This window comes from Gavia stellata, chromosome Z (genome assembly GCF_030936135.1).
Source record: "Gavia stellata isolate bGavSte3 chromosome Z, bGavSte3.hap2, whole genome shotgun sequence".
NCBI classification, from domain to species: domain Eukaryota; kingdom Metazoa; phylum Chordata; class Aves; order Gaviiformes; family Gaviidae; genus Gavia; species Gavia stellata.
The window spans coordinates 6,753,299-6,775,609 of record NC_082637.1 but is presented as its reverse complement, the minus strand read 5'-3'; positions in this window follow the sequence as shown (position 1 = coordinate 6,775,609).

Sequence of the window (22,311 nt, the reverse complement as noted above, 5' to 3'; positions counted from 1 at the left end):
AGGCAGTCCCTGCATTTCATAATCTCTGCCTGTTCAGAATCTTTATATCTTATTATGGGTGTTCATTGCAGACAATATTTTCATGCTCTCAACCTCAAATTAAAAACCAGACTCCTTTGCTGAGGTAGTGGATGAGTAAAAGTCAATGTGATGGGTATGGCAAAGGTAGCATTAACCACTTTTATCCTTCATCACAACCATGGAAACAGTCAGTTGCTGGACCGGTTTGTGACATTTATTGAAATAGACTCAAAGCTTCTCAATGCTTACACAGTATCACCCTGGAGTCACAGGATGTAATCTATGTCTATGGAACTAGGTTGAAATTCTGTGTTCATTCCACTTTTATGAAATTATTTGCCAGTGAAAACTGGATCAACAGTGATGACCCAGTCCCGACAGAAACATTCACAGCAGGAAGAGGTTCAGGATGTAATTTTCTAGGTATTTCATAGCAAAATTACTTCTTTATTTTGATGCCTCCTCAGCCACACCATCCTGGGTCTGTTGTGAATATCATTCTATGCAGCATGATTATTATGAAGGACTATTTTTTCTGATTAAGAATATTGTTCATGGCAGCAAATGCTATTGCTGAGGGTGAGGAGGCCCTTTATACTTGCTTGCATTGTTTCCTTCATTATATTTTTATTTCACGTGTCACAGGCAGGCACATCTCATACATCTTAATTATATGATTATCTTCCAAGATTGAGACATCTTTGCTCCCTCTAAGGTGGGGAAATTTGCAGGGGGAGGGGGATCTTGTATACAAGTATGAACAAAAATAGAGGAAGTCGCACCTTATATCAAATTGTTTTCACATTTCCTTCCCTATTGATTTTTCAAAAGATAATTATTGTAGGTGTAGTGTGAGCTGCTCTCATTAGGAACCCATTGATTGTTAGCTGCTATTATTGCTTTAAATGTTGAACTGGGAGGGAATAGATAAATGGAAAAATTTGAGTCAATATTTTATTGCTTTAATGTTTGTTAATTGCACACCGTGGGCACTTACTTCCTTTACCATTTTTTTTTTTCTAATAAAAGCCCTGGAAAATTAATTACCTTTTTTACACAATGATCTCCTCGTTTTTATTAAGGTCAAAGAGGGAATGTATATTCCTTCATAAAAAGCAACCTTGGCTTGATTGAAAAGACGAAAGCCCATTCAACTCCATTATTGCAAAATTGGCCAGTCTTTCAATTGCATCTGCACTAACCTGTGCTGGAAGGAGCAGAAGCACTCTCGTTCATTTAGCAACATCGCTCCCCACTGCCTAGTCTGTTGGAAAGTGCCTGTTAGTTGAGAAGTTATCCCTTCACATAGTTGCCTAGAAAGATCAGGGAAACCAGCAAAATGCTGCTAAAATGACAAGTTCTCACATTTCCTGGGTAAACAAAATTTGTCTGAAACCTCTCTTCCACTCTAAGGAATTTGGTATTGTCTCACTTCGCAAAGCCTTTCTGCCTATTCTGAAGGACTCTCCTGAATTTCGAGGTTTCCCTGGCTGTTTTGCTGTCATTGCAAAGGACTTGTAGTTGTTAACATACTGGTACCACAACAGACCCCAGAGGTAAAATAAAGAAATAATCCCCAAAGCCCACATGGGAAGCCAAGACAAGCTACCGGGCAAATCCCACAAAGACACCTAGGCAGTATGTGCCCAGCTCAACGGCAGATCTCATAACCTGGGGTAGGGCTTTTGTTTCCTATGGAGGTCATGGGAAGGGTTAGGTAACTACACTTAGGCTTCCCAGCAGCCAGTGCAGAGGCCGAGGACAGAGAGGACACCTCAGATATGCCAAAAATAGATTTGTGATCTCCTCCCACTGCTGGGTTTGGGGGACAAAGCCTGGAGACCTGAATGAGATCAAGACAGGATTTCCTAAAATATCCCAACTCTCCTATTCCATCCCTGATCGGGAGCTGCTCATGGATTTTTTTGCACCAAAGCATCTCTACATAAATTTGTTTCCTTGCTCACTGACACACCACATCTTGGTTTCTATGTTACAAATACGTACAGAAAGAATAGAGGTTCCCCCATGCACATCGCCTTTTTGCTGTTCCTAGGCTTGCCAAAAGCCTGGCGTCCCCTAGGAAAAAGGGAGTTAGGGGGTTGAAGCCTTTCCATAAAAAAAGGCATGGAAGCTCATTTCTCTTCTGTCTGAGTGTGCAGAGCAGAGAGCTGTGGCTCGGTCCAGGAGATGGTGCTCCCACCAACCACTTTAATGATGAAAATTACCGTGGCTCCTCAGCTCAGTGCTTGCTGCACGTTGGAAGTGTGTTCTGAGTCCATCTGCAGGGCAAGGTTTTTCTGAGGATTTAAGCATGAAAAGATGAAGAAATTATATTTTGAGTCTCCTGCTGACCTTGTTCTTACCTTGGTTGGTCATGACAGGGAGAAATGAAATGACCTCAGTGCTTGTATAGTCAGGCAGTTAAATTCTATGTAAAGTTGAACCCTGGACACCTGCCTGCTTTTGTAGATCGGGTGCTGATACATATTTTTCCAAGGCCACAGACACTATCTGCAGCGGATCAAGAGATTTCATCCAGAATTACTCACTCAGCCCTTGTCCTTTGCACAAGAAAAGCTGCCCCTGCCTCTCTGCAGCTGCCCATTTCACTTGCTACTTGAAGGATGGTCTGGCTTTTAAGAGGTTGTCTACATTGTCAGCTGCAGACAGACACACGCTGTGCTCTGAGCTGGCAAACAGGACTACCTTTCCCTAAGAGATGTGCAGAGATGTAAATGCAAAACTGCTGCCATGCTAATGAGTCCAGCTGAGTGACATTGTGTCCTACCGGGCTTTAGGCACATGCATTTCTTCCAGGGAGAGCACTGATGTAGTGATCAACATCCATCTTAAAACAACATTATTTTGTTTGGTGTCAGGGAGAAAAAGTATTAGAGAGACAAATAGGATTTTAAAATAACAAACAGCAGGAATATATATTTAATCTTAGGTTTCCAATTTGACATGTCACTCTGAGTCAAGTTAGATAGGCTTTGATCCCAGGAATGGGACTTTTTAATGTTCTAACAAAGCACCAATTTTCTTACAGAGTGGAGCTTATGTCAATGCTATTGTTCCCTTTATTTTTGCTAGCACGCATGAGCTAACATTGAAATCTTTAGGTTAATACCAGTAGCATGAAACCTGATCTCATTCCAAAACCAGGCTGAGCAATATTGAGTAAATATCTGGAGCAGAGTTGCCATAAACATGATTCTCCATGTTACTGCAGCTACAATTTTAGTGCTTAATTTGAGAATTGTGTGTTTTAAAACAAGCACGGGGTACCCGCAGACCCTCCACTCGCTTCCACGTGGATCCAAAGTGATTTGATGATCTGGAGGAGAATGGATTAGAGCTGTTGAGGCTCCTTACTTGGAGTGCTACCCCTAGAGTGACTAATAGAAAAAGCAGTTTTCAGTTTTCACTAGGTAATCCATCTGACTGTTGCCTAAACTGCTCCCTAGAGAGAAACACTTTTGGGAGAAAAACTATTTGTGAAATACACAGCAATATACTGACAGTTACCAAAAAAGGACTCATTTAATGTGACACATCGCACTAATGAACACCAATTCATACTGGGAGCTTGACACTCCCGGGTTAACATATTTGATTGGTCTTTTCTCGTTATTGTTATTTTCCCCAAAACTAACCTTAGCATGCAAAGTCCACCGATAACGATGGGGCATCTGTTTATAAACGTCTCAGTGTCACTTCTTGGACGAGCGTGTGGAAGCGTCATGTACAAAGCAAAGCTCAGCCCAGTTTAGCAGGAGGATTAAGCCATTAAACAGTCTGTGAGCATAAAGATCTTTGTACCTTCTCTCTCATCTCCTCTCCTGCTTAACCAGCAGCAAGTATGTGTCGTAAATGCCACATCATATGCCTACGCGCTTCTGCCCTGGGTTAGCATAATAAACACCCTAAATTGTATTACGCTGTGTATCAGTTGCTCAGTATTCAAGGTCTGTTCCTCCCTAACCTAATATTATGATTTATCCCTGCCTTTGATTTTCTCTATTGACTGCTAGCTGTTTCTGTAAGGTTACTGTGGAAACGGGAAGAGGATCCAAAGACAGCAGTTTGTCTGTAGCATGTCTGTGCATCCATATGTCACATCTATATGGCCTGGAGGTGTTGATGTGTAGGAACAAACACTACAATAGGGAGGGTTTGCAAGTTAGGGTATTACAGCAGCCACCATTCTGTTGGGATTAAATATGAGGGCTCACAGTTGGCAAGTGTATGGATGTCTTAAACACCATTTTTCCTGAAGAATGCTCCATGACTCCTTATTCTGGACTAAGAAAGAATATTTACTTCTGCAAAATACTGCAAACTAAAGCTGTCTTTTCTTGATTTTTTTTTTCCCCAGGGGCAGGGTTAGAAAGCTTGCTTCCCTTCTCATAGTAATATTTTGCCTTTGTATCTCAAACAATCTGTGTAGCCCTGTCCCCACCTTACAAATCAGGAGAAAGAGGCTTTGAATGCAGAGTGCGCAGCCCTCCTCCTGCCTTGGCTGCACAGTTCGGATCCTTAAACCGACCTCGGTGGGAGAGCCAGTCCCACACCCAGCCTTGGCCAGATCCAGCCTTCAAGACCAGTTCCTTGGTTTCCCATCAGCCAAGGGAGATAAGGATACTACCTTAGCCATCACATCTGTTGAGACTGCCAAATCTCTTCATGGGATTAGTACCACCTATTTTTATTAGTTGAAATATTAGCTGCTGAGAATAGGCTAGTAAATGCGACCCTGAATGAGCAGCACGGTAGACACCTAATAGTTTGGAATGATTTAGCCCAATTAGCATTACATATCCTGGGATGACATGACTTTCCTTCATAAGTTCAGACTAGCTGGACTAGATGGATAGCTAAAAAGTATCTTACCCTCTGACTAGGCTTGCCTATGTCTGTGCTCTGAGGGCAGGTTTTTAGTACCGTGAGCTCCTTTCAACCACCGATATTCCCTGTATGACTTTTCTGGGAAGGTGACAGCAAATCCGGAAGGCAGCAGCTGGAATTGAGAGCACAACATTCCTGTAAGTCTGAAAACGCAGACATCATTTCCCTGCTGATGTTCTATAATGAAGAGATTTACCCACTAATGCCTTAAGAAAGAACATTTTCCTGCACAGGGCAAAGAATATAAAAAAACCTTCAATGTCCCATGGTTAGAAGGAGATTAGGGCGTCCCTTGGCTTCAGCTTTTTGTGACTCAGTTCTTGTTCATCTGCTCTGCCACGAGCTGGAGTCCCCTCCAAAGCAGATTTGCCAGCATTACCCTGTCTGCTCCACGGCCTCGCTGGCTCCCCTGCCCTGCGGACACGTGCAGGGATGCACAATGCAGCTGGCAGAACCACTGGGGTTGGGGGGTGGATTTAGTTCCCCTGTGCACTACATAATTAACGTACTCTTTTACCTCACCTGGATGTGGCAGGCTTGGCCACCTTTTTGCTCAGCTACCTAGTTGCTTCAATACCATCGCAGATCCATCAGTGGTATCGCTGCTTACGCGCAGGGCTCTCCTGCCCCAAAAGAAGAGCTACAGCACTCAGGGCTGGTTTATGTGGCAGGTAAGGGCTTAGAGAGCTCGGCAGATACTGGCATTTCTTTGTGCAAAGCACGGTAAAAAGGGAAGATCTTGCCCAAAGGAGATGAAAGATGGAAAATAGCAATGAGGGTGGGAATTTGCTACAGATCTCCCTGTTGCAGGCAGCCTAAATAACTTGCTGAAGACCACACACAGGACTGGTGACAGAGCCCAGGTACCAATTTCACCTCTTAGAAGTTAAAATTAGTCTCCTCTCAAAAGAGGTATTCCAGTTTCATACATGGGGAAACTGAGTCACAGTGCTGTAGTATCCCAGCCATCATCCTGCAGTGAAATCAGTGGAAGCAAGAGATCTCCTGGTGCTTGGTTCTTCTTCCATAATCATCCTGCCTTTGGGTCGATTTTGAAGTGGGGGCAACTGAAACCACCTCTCATTTGCTGTGACAACACTTGAGCTGAGAGCTGTGCATCGTACAAGCAATAATAGATTCCGAAAAGAGAAAGCATCGCCTGAGTGCTAGGGAGAGCCATCAGTATCCGCTCACACAGCTGCAGTCGTCGTGTTTCCGGACTTATTCATAAGGTCAAAGGAGGACAGAGGGAAAACTACTCTCTTGACATCCTCACAGAGGCTCCGCAGCCTCTGTCTGTGTTTTCATGGTAGTGAGAGTTTCACTTGAACCAGTGTTGGAGAGACTTGGGGATTTTTCATTCCCTCATGTCTAATGAGCTGGAAAGTCTCAGTGCAGTTCTCACCTACTTAAGATAAAAGTAGAGACAAAACAGTAAATGGGTATAAAAAATTAAGTGTCTTCTTTGGAAACCTGTTCAGGTTAGGGGTAAAGCCCATTAAAAGTTGCAGAGTAGTCAACGTAATTATCATTTTCATTTACAGCTTTGGGCACTATGGTAATATAAATGATTTATAATGACAAATTCTAATAAAAAGTAATAAAATAGCTTTCTTTGGAGGCATGATCCATAGATGAAAATTTGGATGAACCAGACTATTATAACCAGAGTGTTGGTCAGTTTTAAAAAAATAAAATTACTCTAATTAAAAGGTATTTTGTGATCAAAAAGAAAGTTTAAAATATGCTCAGCTTGATGTAAACCATTCTGTATTTTGATAAACCAGGGTCCACACGTTTTCTGGGGATTTGTCAAATATTCACTGTCTGTCAAAACCACTAAATTTATGTGTTTATACTTATCAATTGCTGTATTAGTTTCTTGAAAGAAGGACACTATGCTTCCAAAGTCTCCCAATGGGTGCTCTTTCTGCAGCTTTCCAAGCAGCAGTATCAGGGCTTCGCTGAACAGCTCGAGCCCGAGAAGATGTGAATGTACCCAAGTGCCATATGGTTCAACAGGCAAACACGGCAAACAATGGTATCGTTTGCAAAATAAGCTGTGTTCCCAAAGTTTCTGCCTCTTGCCCACCCAACGAGCTAGAGAGGCTCTGCACATCCCGTCTGCCACCGCCCTCACCAAGGGAGGCTCAGCATGTGGGGCTCGATCTCCTCCTCGCAGCACTTGTCACTCTTGTTTCTTGGTGGCAGCAGGAGCTGGAAACCCACCTGCCACCAAGGCCTGGGGAAATATGTCTTCTGCAGCACCAGGACTTGCTACACTGTTTGTGTGTCTGCACGTGTGTCCAAAATCCCTCCCCAAGCACCCTGAGAGAAAGGGCTTTCCAAGCCTGACTGCGCTGGCCTAAGTTGGTAGTGCACCAAGGAAGTCTTATTAGGGCAAATACTGTACTGGAGACAAGCAAACAACACCACCACCACCAAAAAATACAAGCAGGCTCTCAGTTCTACAACTCAGCCTGAAACAGCAGCAGACGTCAAAGGCGCCTACAGGTTAAGAGCAATTGCTCTGGGTTTAACTTCATTATGTCGATCAGTCGGTCTGAGAAAAAAGGTAGCTGGTCCTTTCACAGCAGAGAAAGGAGTTAATAAGCAGAGAGGTGGTAAGGATGCTAACCTTTACGGGGCGGTGAGAGACAGGTAATACATTACTTGTAGAACATACAGGGAGAGCTTCATCTAATTTAGAAATTACAAAAGGTTCTCTCTATTGATTGTCCAAAAAAAGTTCTTACAGCCTTGGAAGTAGGTGCTCTGCATCATTCATGCTTCTCAAAGTCTTTTTTTTTTTTTTTTCCTGGCGAAGTCCTGCTCTAAATCCAAGACTTGCTTGTAATAAGATGAATTATTGGTCCAAAGGAGGTGTGCTGCACATCTGGGGAACAACTGTAATGTAAATGCATAGTAGAGCCATACTGACACAACATCAGTGAAACGGAATTTTATGCCTTACTAAAATTGCTATAATTGATGCTGTGAATTACCCAGTTATTTAAAATCAGACAGAATGATCACAGAACGATGCATTGTAAAGCACTAACTCCAGCTGTGGGCCAGGATACAGGGTCTGTGTGCAGGAAATGCACGAAGCAGAAGGATGGCCTCTGTCTCAATGTGTTTGCAATGCATCTGTGAATGTTTTGGTCCAACTGTAAATAAAAAGAAGACACATTCTACCTGAATCAGAATGGATGTTCATTTGAAATGCAGGTATGGTAGAGTTAATGATGATCACAGGTATGGAAAAGTCATTTTGGGAGGCAGGGAGTGAGAAGAAAAGGTTGAGGAGCAAGCACTGCAGCTTAGCATTAAAGCATGAATTCAAGACTCCTGACACACGTGTATAATCTGACCTTGCCTGGGCCGTGTTCTTCCTGTTTGTGAAGTGGAAATAATGACACTGACCTCTTCTGCCAAGTATTTTGCTCTGAAGATGGCACTAGGTATCATTAGTTACAGATTTCCTTGAAATGAGTGGGGATATATGGGGTAAGAGTATAAATATCATGGTTTGGCCTTCCTTAAATAGCTGGGATTGCTTTTCTGGTTTGGGAGAGGAATATTTCATTGACTCAAAGGATGTGTGAAGCTGGACTTTGGAGTCATGAACCTGTTTCAGGTTCTGCCTTAGACCAGCAGCAAAACAGTTTCACAGTCTCAGATGAACCCAAGAGAGACAGCTTTTGCTTCCTGTCCCCAGCAGAAAATCTTTTTCCTGAGCAGCTCCCGAGATCCCAAGATAGTTCGAAGCTTTGCCCTTGGCCAAATTGAATTTATTTATCTATTTTTAATTCCTTTGATGGACATAGGGTGAGCACAATTAAAAGTGAAGTGCAGAGCACTTTTAAAACTGAAATGCTGCAGTTTATATATTGTTTCTATGGTATTAACATAAGAAGTTACACATTACATCATTTCTTTCCAGATCACTTTGCATGGGGTACCAAATCTGGCAGCCTGGCTGTATTCCAGCTTTTTTCATGCCGCTGTGAATTCTTGCTCTCCCTCAAGTCTTGTCTTTGTTATGTTTGTGGGATATTTTCCCCCTCTCTCTGCTTAGCTGTTCAATGATTTTTGTGTTTCACCCCAGAGGAAGTTTCTTTTCTGTGGAGTTTAAGTGATATTTGTGCAAAAGGGCCAACCTTGCAGATGCTTTTTGCATCTAAGTGAATTCACTTGTGTGCAATTTTATTGAAAATAGCCTTGCATTAGAGCCTGAACTGCTGGTCCTATATGTGCTTTCCCATTGTCTTTAGTGGGAACATTTCCTATGTAAGATGCATTTGTGAATTATAACTTTTCCTGATACTTTTTAAAAGCACTTTCTTTAGTCTCCGGGTTTTACACGCTGTCTTTCAGTGAAGAAAATGCTTAGAAGTGTTCATAGCATTTCTTGTGGAGCTCAGCCTGACATTGCTTGCACCGCGCAATGAGGTCTGCATTTTGGATCAAGGATAATGGGGTGTTTAAAGGCGGGATTGATCATCACCAGTCCCCTCTGGCGGTCTTTTGATAAACAAAAATATCTCATCATCAAATTTTAAAACAATCCTACAAATAGCAGTCAACCTCAATAGACTGATGAGATCTCATTTATTCCAGACTCTTTACATATGCTCTGTAATACTTAAATTTCTGCATTGAGTAGGTCTGTTCAGGAATTTTTTAGTAAAGCATTATTACCAGAGAATTAATATTCTTGGGAATTTAAATTGATAATGCTGCTCTGTTTTGAATGATTTCATTATTTATATTTTTGAATAATTGAAATACCATATTTCTGGCAGAATAAAAGGAACAAAATGAGTAATTTTTAGTTTAGAAATGACCTTTTGTTCTTTTGACTTTAAAAGTTTTTAAATCATCAAAATCAAAGCAAAATAAGCTATTTCAAAGGCTAAAAAAGGAAAAATTTCTGTTCAGATGTTCCAAATTAAGTTTGGCAAGGTCAGTACATGGTTTTAAGATTTGTACATTGATCTTGAGAGCCGGGATATGAAATCACTGTGAAATTTCAAAGTCAAATTCCTTCATGTCTGGTTCCAGTAAGTTTCTTGAAAAACATTATGGCTCATTCTGCATTTTAAGCTTATTTTAAGTAAAATGCTAAAAGGAAACAGTTGCCTCATTTAACTACCTTGTTAAAAAGTTACAGCTACTAGTCAAAGCTAATCGTGTATTGCATTTATTGACGGTATGTAGAGACAGTTGCCTTCAGAGGGCAATTCATTGCATCTATTTTGGAACTATTCTAGGAAGAAATTAATTATGCCCAGGAGTTTCCATTATCTATATGTATTGCTCTTAATTATAGGGAAAACCAAGGTGGCTCTCTAAGTCAGATGCTTCACTTCTGTGTGGCTAAACCCAGGTAAGACGTATCCCAGCCTTAGTGCAGTAATGTGAATATGTGACAAAAGCTTTTTGAGAGATTCCTTGGTTTTGCTTTGCCATAATCTCATTTTATGCCCTGCCTGACCACTGGACATAGATAATTTAGCCAGCTGAATGATCCAGTTGATATGAAGCTTTGCAAAATATTTGTCATCAGATAGTGCAGAGTTTTGATCTTGCAGCAACTTTTAGCCAGTGTGTTCCCAAGGACTTCAACAGACGGTGATTTGTGCCGGAAGAATCGTCCCTACTCGCTGTTTGGAAGGGAGTAATGTCAGCTTCACAGAAAACAGTTTGAGAAGGTAATTGGAACCGGTAATGCTTTAAAACCTTCTGTAAGGGGGAGCAGAAAGTGAGCGTAAATCAGGAGGAAAAACATCTGGGATGGATTTTATATTTACTTTTAAATTCTGAGCTCCATTTAAAGAAGCAAATATTCCTTTCACCTTCTGTGGCAGATATTTCAAAAGTCGTCTTTGTGTTACCTGCCTATTTCTGACTCGTAACGAAAGCCAATATTTTCTGTTTCTATCACTGCATGTAGTATCTAGTAACCAGTTGCGTGGTCCAGGTGCTTTCATTTTCCCCCTGCAGAAAGGAAGAAAAAAAAATAAATCTTTCCAATCCAATCTTTATAGATCCCTGAAATGTTAAATCTAGTAAAGTTATCGTATTCTTTTATTAAGGAGGTCACTAGTTTCCTGAGGCTTTTTCATTCACCCTCAGAGTTGAATTCTGGCATTTACTAAATCAAGTATTAGTTACAAATTCAGAAAGAAAGAAGCAAAATGAGATGCAGCCTGTAGTCTCTGCTTGAAGGTTGAAAGTTTAAATACCATTTTGGGTCCAAAGCCACGCTGAACTCCATATGCCATTGCCTTTGCACAGTAGCTAGGTGTCTAGTCTTCTACTTTGTGCAGGACACTGCTCACAAACCAGCATATGGCCGTTTCAGCTGGAGTCTGCTTTAGTAATGTACATCTCCCCCACCTGCTAATATTTCATGTACATGAATGGAGCTCCTTGAACCAGGGGGAAGCACAAAAGCTCAGAGTGGGTGTAATAAGAAAAAGTGGACCTGTGATTAGATCAATGTCTTGAAAGCGGTCGAGGAGAGTGATCTGCAGCTGCATTCCCTCTGCAATGTGCCCAGCGGAGTAAGGTCCGGTCCTCAGGCCGACTGGTACAAATTAAGTCATTGCTGTGCTCTTCAGGTCTAACACCCTTTGAGTAAAGTAAAACTGGCCACATCCACGATTTCTGTAAGCTGTAGATACTGACACAAAATATTGCCAGTTTTGCACAAGGATGTCTTATGGACTGAAATACTTGCTTCATGCCAGAATGAGCAGATCAAAAATCACAGTAGAGTTGCACCCTCAGGAGGTCCAAGAGACAGCTATGGAAACTGAGCTGCTCTTTGGGCAGGAAAATGTGCATTAATGACCTCTTTCCTGAACTGTGACATGAAGAGGCATATGTGTTCTATTAATTTGCATAGAGCAAGGTCACAGGAGGCCATATAAACTAGACCCTGTTCTACCAAGGACCAGAGGCTGCACAAGATCCAGAGTAGCTCATGGAGGTTTAAATTGCAACTGGAGTTTGGGGACCTGACCCCCAAATCCAACCTGTTAGGCAATTTTTAAGAATATGTAACATGTGCTGAAACTATCAAAGCTATTTTTATTTCAAGAATGACAGAAGGGTTACACCACTTGCCTTTTGTGTGTAATCATCCAGCTGTAGGAGGACTTGACTGGTATGTGTGAAACAAGGGATGTCCTAAGCAGCAACACGGTATTGCAGCAACTTGTGTTTTGGGGAAGTGCCCCAACCACTAAAGTGCCGTCAGGGCTGGAGGGGAGCACCCCATGCTTCCCCGTGGGAGCTGGGATCCTACCAAGGACTGAGGAACATCCTTCCCCTTAGCCCAGGGAATTGCTTAACCTCCTTGGGGTAATCATAGCTCTTATTATTTGTCTCTATGGCTCTTTAAACTTTGCTTTCCTTTCCTCTGAGAGGCACAAATTCAAAAGGAGAGGTGGAGGTGCACATCCCCAAACTGACCTGGCCCTAGGGCCAAGTGCAGGGAGGAGCAGTGGTACCAGTGACAGCCCTTGGAGGTCTAAGGCCACCTCAGCCACCTTTTTTCTTGGGAAACTTCTGGGTTTCACCTGCTGATGCAGCTTCCCTCTCTTGAGTCAGACAGCATTGCAGTGCTTGGTCAGATAAAGAAACTCTCCATGTTTTTTAGAGAGGGAATAAAGATACCTACTCCTGTCTAAGTAATAAACGAGCAAATCCTTTGCTGTCAGCTCAGTAGTGCCTCCAAATCCACTTTTTAATAAATAGAAATGTAATAGGAGTTCAGCTCCTGGTTCCTGCCACTGCAGGAGTTTTTGCTTTGAAATCCCTGGGCTAATGGCAAAGCACTAAAGAACCGAAATAAAAAAATCTCCTAAAAATCTTTAACTTATGTTCTTTTGGCAAGTGAGCATATTCCTGCCTCGAGAGAGTCATGTACTGAGTAAGATATTTTCTCTAACCCCTATGGGAAAAGCAGATAACTACCTGCTTTACAGCCCTCTGTTCTCAGGGTTTGTCATTTGTGCACGATAAAGGAAAATGCCATATTGACTGCAATTAGTCTTTCTTTTTTCTTTTTTTTTTTTTTTTGTGTGCACTCAGGAAAATGAAGTTAAAGAAACTAAAGTTTGTTTTAGAGTGAGTCTGCAATTTTGCTTAAGGTCATTGTCCTTTATCACAGAAATGGGTTTTTCCTTTCCACTCTCAATAACAAAAAAGTGAGGGGTGTGTGTGTTAAAATTAGCTGTTAATCTGAAAAAAAGTCTGTAAAAGCTTAACCGGTCCTTGTCACCATAATTTCTGAATGCCAGTCAGAATTGGTTTTATTCTCTCATCACCTCTGAGGGTGGGTGATGTATCCTCTGTCATTTGATGGTGCAATGAGAGGTGCCAGTAGTTGGGCTACAGATACTTCAGACCCAGTTTATTAACCTCTTCCCATTTGTGCCGATCCCTGTCCACTGGAAAATTTATCCCAATAGGACCTGTAGACCCAGTGTGTCCCTTACACGTGTAATGTTTGGCTGCAGCATTCCAGCTGGATACAGCACCAATGCAGTGCTACACAACACCCCAAGCTCAAACACTGTATGTGTTGGTAAGAGCTTCGTCCCCCGGCTTCTTGGCACACGCAGAGACACCTCGCTGGAGACAATGTCCTGAGTAGGGGCTGTTTATTTTATCTCCCCTCCAGAAGGAAGAAACTTCTTTAGATGAAAGGAGGGAAGAATTGAACTTAGTTGCAGACCAGTCCTTGCTGTAAGAAAAGCGCTTGTCAAAGTGCTATTTCTGTCTCTTTTAATTTGAGGGGCATGTTCATAATACATAGCTCTAATATTTTCTCTTTCAGAATAGCAAATCTCGGTCTGTTGTAACACAAGTTATATTTTCCTAGCTTTCAAACTTTGGGAGATGTGAAGTACTCCTTCATTATAGGGCAATGATGGATCCGATTAGAGTAAATGGCCACTATTTTTCTTTCATTACTTCCTTTCTTACCCAAATTTGAAGTTTCAAATAATTCACCCAGAACTACCTGATAGTTATTAGACAGTCTTTCAGCTAGTTTACAGAGAAATATTTCTATAGAAATACATTTGCCACGGTTTGAGAAGGGGGTACTGTATTATTATCATCAGTCTTTTTGATATTCTAAATTATTTTTTACAGGCAAGAGAATCTTTGGGAACTATAGAAAAACATTTGCAGTCAACCCAAAGTTATAAAACATGAAAGAAACCATAAACATATGTGTGCATTTCTCTCTATACACATACATCTCAAAACACACTGCAGAACAGATGATACACTTAAGAATGTTACATGCAGTGACAGATATTGCAGAAGCAACTGATGTGGGTCAGTTCAATGGATAACCTGTTCATTTTGAGCTATTCAGTCAGCTTTGCTAACAATATCATAGATGATTAAAGCAGCAAAAATAGACAGCGACTTCCATGACAAAAGGCATGCCTGGCATAAAGCTTGTTGAGATGCTCTAATGAAACAGCGTCTAACTGGCACGTACTAGTAGACTGACCCCCAAATATTCTGTTAAAAATCTATGAAGTTCAAAGCCTTTTTTTAAAAAAACAAGGGAGGTTACTGATGAACTCTGGCTGGCATCCTTGGTCCTAGGAGCTAAAAACAGCAGCCCCGCATTCCCATGCATCCAGCTCCGCTGCCTATAGCCCCCGGGCCGTAACTCAGAACAAGGGTTTGATGTCTAAGTTTAAAGAAGAAAATTAATTGCACTGTGTTCTTTAAGCAGATAAGAGGTCTGCACAGTCCACAGGAGACTTCTCGCTGGCAACCTGACGGGCTTTGAGGTGTGATACCTTCTATCTCTGTACAGCTGCAGCTGCACCAACGCACAGGGACTGCCATCAGTAGCACAAACCAGCCTGCAGCCGGGCTAATGAAGCACCTTATTGTTCAAGACAGGGCAGCCACATCCAGACTTGCTTACCAGGAATGGTCCTGGGCTATCATGCCTCCTGAAACCGTGGTCAGATACTGTTAGCTTATTAATTCAGGTCAAAACCTTGGCAACTATCTTAAAAAAAAAAAAAAAAAGAACTATACAGATAATGAAGTTCTGCTGTCTGGAATTGTTGCCTGTCTTGTTGGACTTGCTAATGAAGATGTCACTGGAGATGTACCGAGCACCACCGAAATAAACACAAGTGAACATGCAGACTTTGTCCTTCAGAACATCTGTCTCGCTTTTATTCACTTGCCAATCTTTTAATGTTATTTTAGCTCACTTTAAAAATTAAACTCAACTGCGTGTATCAGTGGGCAGTGGGCACAAACAAGAGGTTGGGGAGGGGTTATCCACCCAGCCTCACTGCTCCCCCAGCTGCATGCGCACTGGTACCCAGCAAAAAAAACCACCCCATCACCTCCCATTTCTGTGGAGCTTGGAGCAGACTGACAGGGCAGGAGGGACCTTGAAGTTTTTGTGATTGCTCCTGCTGCTGGCTGATTTTCAGAGCAAGTGGCATTCCTCTTCCCCTCCTTCCTTACCACCTGTGTCTCCTTTTAATCCCTGCTGTTGAATTAACTGCTTTCAAACTTCAGGAAAGTTTCACATTTGATCACCAAAAAAAAAAAACCTCCTCCCTGACATGAAGGGCAAATGAAACATTGATCATTGCAGCTCTGGTGACAGGTGCCGAGTGCCAGAGGCAACTGTCACTTTGCTATGTCCAGGGTTCGTGGGGCGCCTAGCGAAGCCCTGCTAAATGCCACTGCTAGAATATGAGCAGGAAAAAGAAATCCTTCCTTCAACAGGTACCTTTAACTTGTTCGTGGCTGTCAGAGCTGCATTTGGCTATGCAGAAGATTCATAGAATGCTATGGAGAAAATCTTATCTAAGGATAAAAATTATTTTTTCACCTAAAGCAGTCGGTAAAGGAAAACTTTTCACAGCTCAAGGATGCTGTCAGATGTCTCATTTTTCTGCATTTTCCATCACATGGCTGGCACTGTTGTTTGCCCTCTGTGAAATAGGAGGGGATGTCCCATGGCCAGAACTTCACAATGTTCATGAAAAAGTAATGAATTGCTGGAAATTTTGGGGGGCAAATACCCATTACTGAAGGATCCTGTACTGCAGCAGTGTAAAGCAAAACAAATTGTAAGAGAATGAGGAGCAGCCAAATTCAGATGATTAATGAGACAAATTTTGATGGCAGAAGGAATTTTCCACGAAGCACTTTGGGAAGAGTGCAATTCTTCCTGTGTCTTCCAAAATATGCTTTATGGAAAGACAACTCCAATACGTATTCAATTAGATACTATGACCTGTAGGTATTAGCCTAGATTTTATTGTGTTTGCTTGTAAGAAGTTCTGCAAACAACACCTTTTGACGTAGGACAGCAGATGAGAAAACTGCACAGCTCCGATGTCAAACAGGGCATTTAGTCTTGCCTTTGGATGACTGTGATAGCTGAATTCCACAAAAAGTTAACTCTAAGTAAGTAGCCTAAGTTTTTATCTGTTTATATTATACTGCCATCAGCCTCATTTTCCCAGCTATAATTACAGTGGTAGCTCCGCTGTTGCTCTAGCTATATACGGAATATGTCACATTATGCATATGCCACATTAGCCATTATGTGCAGAAATGCTGTATTTCCATAGATAATTGTGGTATCTGAATGTCAGAGAAATTAAATATGCTGAGACCTGAAATAAAAAGTAAACCACACAAAATTGAATTTGTATGAAGGAGTTCAATGCAGTCTAGACTCAGATCTGAGTTGCAGATTCAATAACTTTGTTGTCTTCAAAATCTGATTTCTAATTCACAAATAGGAGTCTTGATAACGGGGGGGGGGGGGGGGGCAATATCTGTCCTCATTGCAATAAGCTTTTTAGAAGCATTGAGACAGTGACAAGCCTCATCCCAAAGGGCTTACAAATAACTCTTTTAATAGATGGATGGCTCTATCTGCCTGGGTGAATGTACATCAACTGGAAATGCAGTTTTTAGGTTAACATGCTTCAAATTTTTTTTAAATTACTTTTCCTTTTCATAGTATTACAGCTATGGGAGATAAGTAATAAAAGCACAACCGTATGCATGCAGTAATTATTTTCTTTAAAATTGTTAAATTAATATTTTGTTTCTTTTTTTATAAAACCACTTGCTTCACGTCTCTCTAACAAGACACTGTTAGAATTAATGTCTCTCCAAGACTTGCCTTCCCTCTCCTTCCCCTTCCACCTCCATTCTCCCACCCTCTTCCATTCCCCTTCCCCCTCCCATCTTCCTTTCCCTCTCTTCTGCCTTTCCTTTCCTTTCCTTTCCTTTCCTTTCCTTTCCTTTCCTTTCCTTTCCTTTCCTTTCCTTTCCTTTCCTTTCCTTTCCTTTCCTTTCCTTTCCTTTCCTTTCCTTGCCTTGCCTTGCCTTGCCTTGCCTTGCCTTGCCTTGCCTTGCCTTGCCTTGCCTTGCCTTTCCTTCCCTTCCCTTCCCTTCCCTTCCCTTCCCTTCCCTTCCCTTCCCTTCCCTTCCCTTCTTTTCTTCCGGAAGCACATAACATTTATGTATAATTAAATCAATACCTCCAGGCAAACTATTTGATGATTACAATAAAAAAAAAAAATCTCATTTTGCTGTACTTTGTCGAGGTAGTTTCATTATCACATGTCACTTGGTTACAAGAGTTTATGGGACTGTAACTCCCCAAAGGACATTTTAAACATACACTTTTTATGGCAACTAAACTCCAAGACAAACGAAAGCATTAAAATAAGATATTGGAATTGTTTGCTTTTGCCTTTGATTGATATGAATTGGAGTCATAAAAAGTATTCTTTCACCCTTAAATCCCCGCAGCCTTCCCTTCCCTTTTGAGTACGTTACTAGTAGACAGACAAATACGTTTTGCTGTGTGAGTTCTGAATGAGTAAGAGAACAGCAGCAGTACCCGGTATCAGAAACGGGGACAGTGTCAAAGCTGAAAACTTGGTCATACAGCACTAACACAGGACTTGAATTGTAAGTAAGTCCTTAACCACAGGTTTTGCTTTCCTTTCTGGCCTGTTTTTAACCTCTATCTAAAGGCAGACTGAATTCTTTTCACTAGAGGAACTACTTATGCTCCCAGTAGTAAAGAATATATGTGCCGCAGCAATGCAGTTGTTATGTATTTACCTCTTTGCCTCACTCCCACAAATGCAGAAGCCACAAGAATCTTCCAGAGGTAGTCCAAAGAGATACTAGACCTGGTCACATCTGAGCTAGCTAAAAGTTGTAGAAGATTCCCGGCTGGCTCATGTGGTCAACATTTGAGAGATAGTATGTGCCAAGCATTTACAGTCATTAACTGAGATGCAGAAATGAATAAGCAAGCAAGCAAAAAAGGTTCCTTTTTATATAGGAAACTTAAGACGTAAAACTCCTTCCTCAACCATAAACAGCTTTTACAATAATCTTCAAGTTTGCTGCATAAAATGCAGAAATAAACAAAATACTGGTAATGAGAAGGCCAAATTTTTATGAAGGTGAGTATGGAGAAATTAATCAGATCAAAGTGGGGAAAAAAAAAAGATAAGTCAGCTTTTTGTAGATGATTTTGGAAAAAAGTATTACAGCTGGTTCTAGCTCTCCGTCTTTCAAGACCTGGGGCTTTAACGAATGAAGACACACTGGGGCTTTACTGTTTCAGAGGAGCACAAGGGTAGTTGCAATGTCCTATAGCGCTTTGAAGGTCTAAGGTTAAGCATGACTTCTACTTCACTTAAAATACTTATTTTATTCCAATTCTTATCCCACCCTGAACTGTACAATGATTTGAACTGTTAAATCCGCTTGTGTTTCCATCAGAAAAACTTATTTATTGCCGTTTGTATTTTGCTAGTGCCTAATAAGTGATGCCCACCTGCCTTCCAAGGTTAAACCATAACGATGAGGATTAATGCTTCAGGATAATGACTCTTTTTGATTTGAAGTCCCCTGAAATCTGGACTCGTCTGATGCCCTTACTGAGCTTTGGATCAGGGTAAAGACAATCTGTACTAATAGCTACAAGAAGAAATAGATTAGTTGCTGTAACCTCACAGGAGCTTACAGACCAGGTTGAAGCAGAAGGAAAACTGGAGTTCAATAAACAAGCAGGAGTGGTCTAAAGAAAGCAAAGAGAGCTGGTAAAGCAGTTACAGGGTAAAAATGTATTCAGCCTGGTGTTTCTAATCAACTGAAATGAAGTCTATAAGTTTATCTCCGGTATCAGTGAGCCAGGGACAAAGGTGAAGCAGAAGGAGCAGAGTGACATCCCTGCAGGGCCGGCCGACAACCACAGGGTAGGACCCCCCCTGCTTAGAGACTAAGGGCTTATGCATGGACTTCTTCCCCCGTACCTCCCTGCAGCAGCAGACAGAGCTCTTTATGGCTGACTCTTAGCCATAGCACTGTCAAGGGAAGCTCCTTTACTTTTGTAATAAACTCGGATAGAGTTTTAGGTTTGGAGATGTATATGTTGTTGTTTTTTAACTTTATTTCCCTTCTTGCTATTCTTCACACAACAAAATATGTTCACTACTTAAACACAGAAAGGCTAGATCGTGGGAAAATAAAAGTCGGAGGGGAAGCAAAATACATGTGTAATCTTTCCCACACAGAGTCAAACGATGAAAAAGGGAAGCAAAACATCAAGGAGACGAACAAGTACAAGTATCAGATGAGGGAAGACAGAGCTTGCAGGAAGAAAGTCATTCTGGCCACTGCTGTGCTGGGACCATTTACTTGTCTCATGGTGCTTAATCATAATAAATTAAGTTTTATTTTGCATTTTGCAACATGCTAACTTGGCTCAGCAGGTAATGGGAGGAGTCCTGGGTCGCCAAACGATGTTTAACTGAGAATAACAACAATTTCCCCCCTGCAGGCTGGCATAAATAATGAATTCAAAACGTGCCTCTTTTGAGCAGATTATTCCAGCTGCTTCTTGTTCTTAAAGCTCGTTGGGAGGTTTAACACCAGAAAGTCAGCCCTCCTGAAGCTACGATTATCATCCTCAAGAAGCAGTCCTGGGAAACGGTGAGTTAGATCCAAGCTGCTCCCTGTTACCAGAGATGGAGGAATGCAAGGGTTCCTGCAAAGTTCAGTGAAGGTCCAGCCAAGGTGACCCATGTCCCATCTGAAGGTCTGCTCTGGGATGGCCTCAGTTTGGCCAACGTGGGTCTGAAATACCACCGAATCTGAGAGGTGTTGATCTTTTCACCTTTTTTGCACCAGCTTAAATATGAGCACGGGGCTTCACAGAATGATGCCCAAAGCAAGGATCCACCAGGCAGGCAAAACAGCAGAGGAGGTTTAGGTCAGACAATAGGGGAGGGAAAAATAAAACCGAAACTTTTTGAAGGCTAAGGGTAGATAAGCGTGGTGAGAGATTGCCTCGGGAAACAGAGGAACCTCTAGCGTTGTAGGGGGTTATAAGGACAGGTTAGACAAGCAGCTGTCAGGACTAGTTTAGGAATAGTTTGCCTGGTTTTGAGCAGAGGGATGGACCAGTCAGTCCCTTGAGGTCCCTTGCAGCCCTGTATTCAATGATTGATGGGAATTGTGATATGCTTGCATGCAATTCGCTTCCAGGTTCAAACGGGCTATATTCGGTGCCTCCTCCTGTTCTCTGGAGCTAATAGCTGTTTTGCCACTGTCTGCATTAGGAGCAGGGTCAGATCCTTAATTAAAGCTATGATTGGCTGCAAATATATTTTCCTGGGACTAATGAAGGGTCTGCCATTTGTTAGCAGCAATTTCCCTGTGGGTATCTTCCCATTAGAAAAAAGAAAGAGACCCAGTGGCTGCAAAGAAGGCACTGATTGGCCATTAAATAATAGAAATAAATACATCTCAGTATTTACAGTTGCCTGGGTTTTTGTCTGATTTCTGGAGGCAGAGGAAGGTTGTGGGGTTTTTTTCCCCTTTTGTCCCTATGAACTGTTGCAAATTATGCCCAGGTCCTATCTGTCAGACCTCAAAATCAAACCTTAAGAGAATAGAGCACTCAAGCAAATATTTCAATCCTTCTTTGTCAGCAGAGCGGCAGACTGTCAGCATTAAACACAGCCTCATGCCTGTGCCGTAGAGCTGAGATTAGCTGAGCTGCTGCCCAGTCCAGGGCCTGTAGTTGCTGCTGTGGAAAACTACAGATGTTTATTTTCCATCTTAAAAAGAGACCCTCCTGAGATTTGGTCTTAAGCCTGCCGGAGATTAGCTGTGCCTTGAAGGTCATCTTCCCAAAACCTTGTTGTCACAGGATAAAGCTCCTCTCTATATCACAATGGCTTGGCCAAACTCAGTCCTGGCAGAACTTTGTTTTTAACAAGGAAGTTACTTCTGGAGTAAATATGGATAATTGTTGTTCTCCATCACTCAGACTACTGCATTTATCTCATGTTCTTGGGTTGATGTGGTGGGTTGACCCTGGCTGGACGTCAGGTGCCCACCAAAGCCGCTCTATCACCCCCCTCCTCAGCTGAACAGGGGAGAGAAAACATAATGAAAGGCTCATGGGTTGAGATAAGGACAGGGAGATCACCCACCAGTTACTGTCACGGACAAAATGGACTTGACTTGGGAAAAAAATTTAATTTAATTTATTAGCAATAAAATCAGAGTAGGATAATGAGAAATAAAAACTAAATCTTAAAAACAGTTTCCCCCCACCCCTCCCATATTCCCAGGCTTAACTTTACTCCCGAATTCTCTACCTCCTCCTCCCCAGCAGCACAGAGGGACGGGGAATGGGGGTTGTGGTCAGTTCATCACACGTTGTCTCTGCCGCTCCTTCCTCCTCAGGGGGAGAACTCCTCACACTCTTCCCCTGCTCCAGCGTGGGGTCCCTCCCATGGGAGACAGTCCTCCATGAACTTACCCAACGTGAGTCCTTCCCACGGGCTGCAGTTCTACACGAACTGCCCCAGCATGGGTCCCTTCCACGGGGTGCAGTCCTTCAGGAACAGACTGCTCCAGCGTGAGTCCCCCACGGGGTCACAAGTCCTGCCAGCAAACCTGCCCCAGCGTGGGCTCCTCTCTCCACGGCTCCACAGGTCCTGCCAGGAGCCTGCTCCAGCATGGGCTTCCCACAGGGTCAAAGCCTCCTTCAGGCATCCACCTGCTCCGGCGTGGGGTCCTCCATGGGCTGCAGGTGGATATCTGCTCCACCGTGGACCTCCCTGGGCTGCAGGGCACAGCCTGCCTCACCATGGTCTTCACCACGGGCTGCCGGGGAGTCTCTGCTCCGGAGCCTGAAGCACCTCCTTCCCCTCCTTCTTCACTGACCTTGGTGTCTGCAGGGTTGTTTCACATATTCTCACTCCTCTCTTCTCTGTCATTGACCAGTTGTTTTTCTACTTCTTA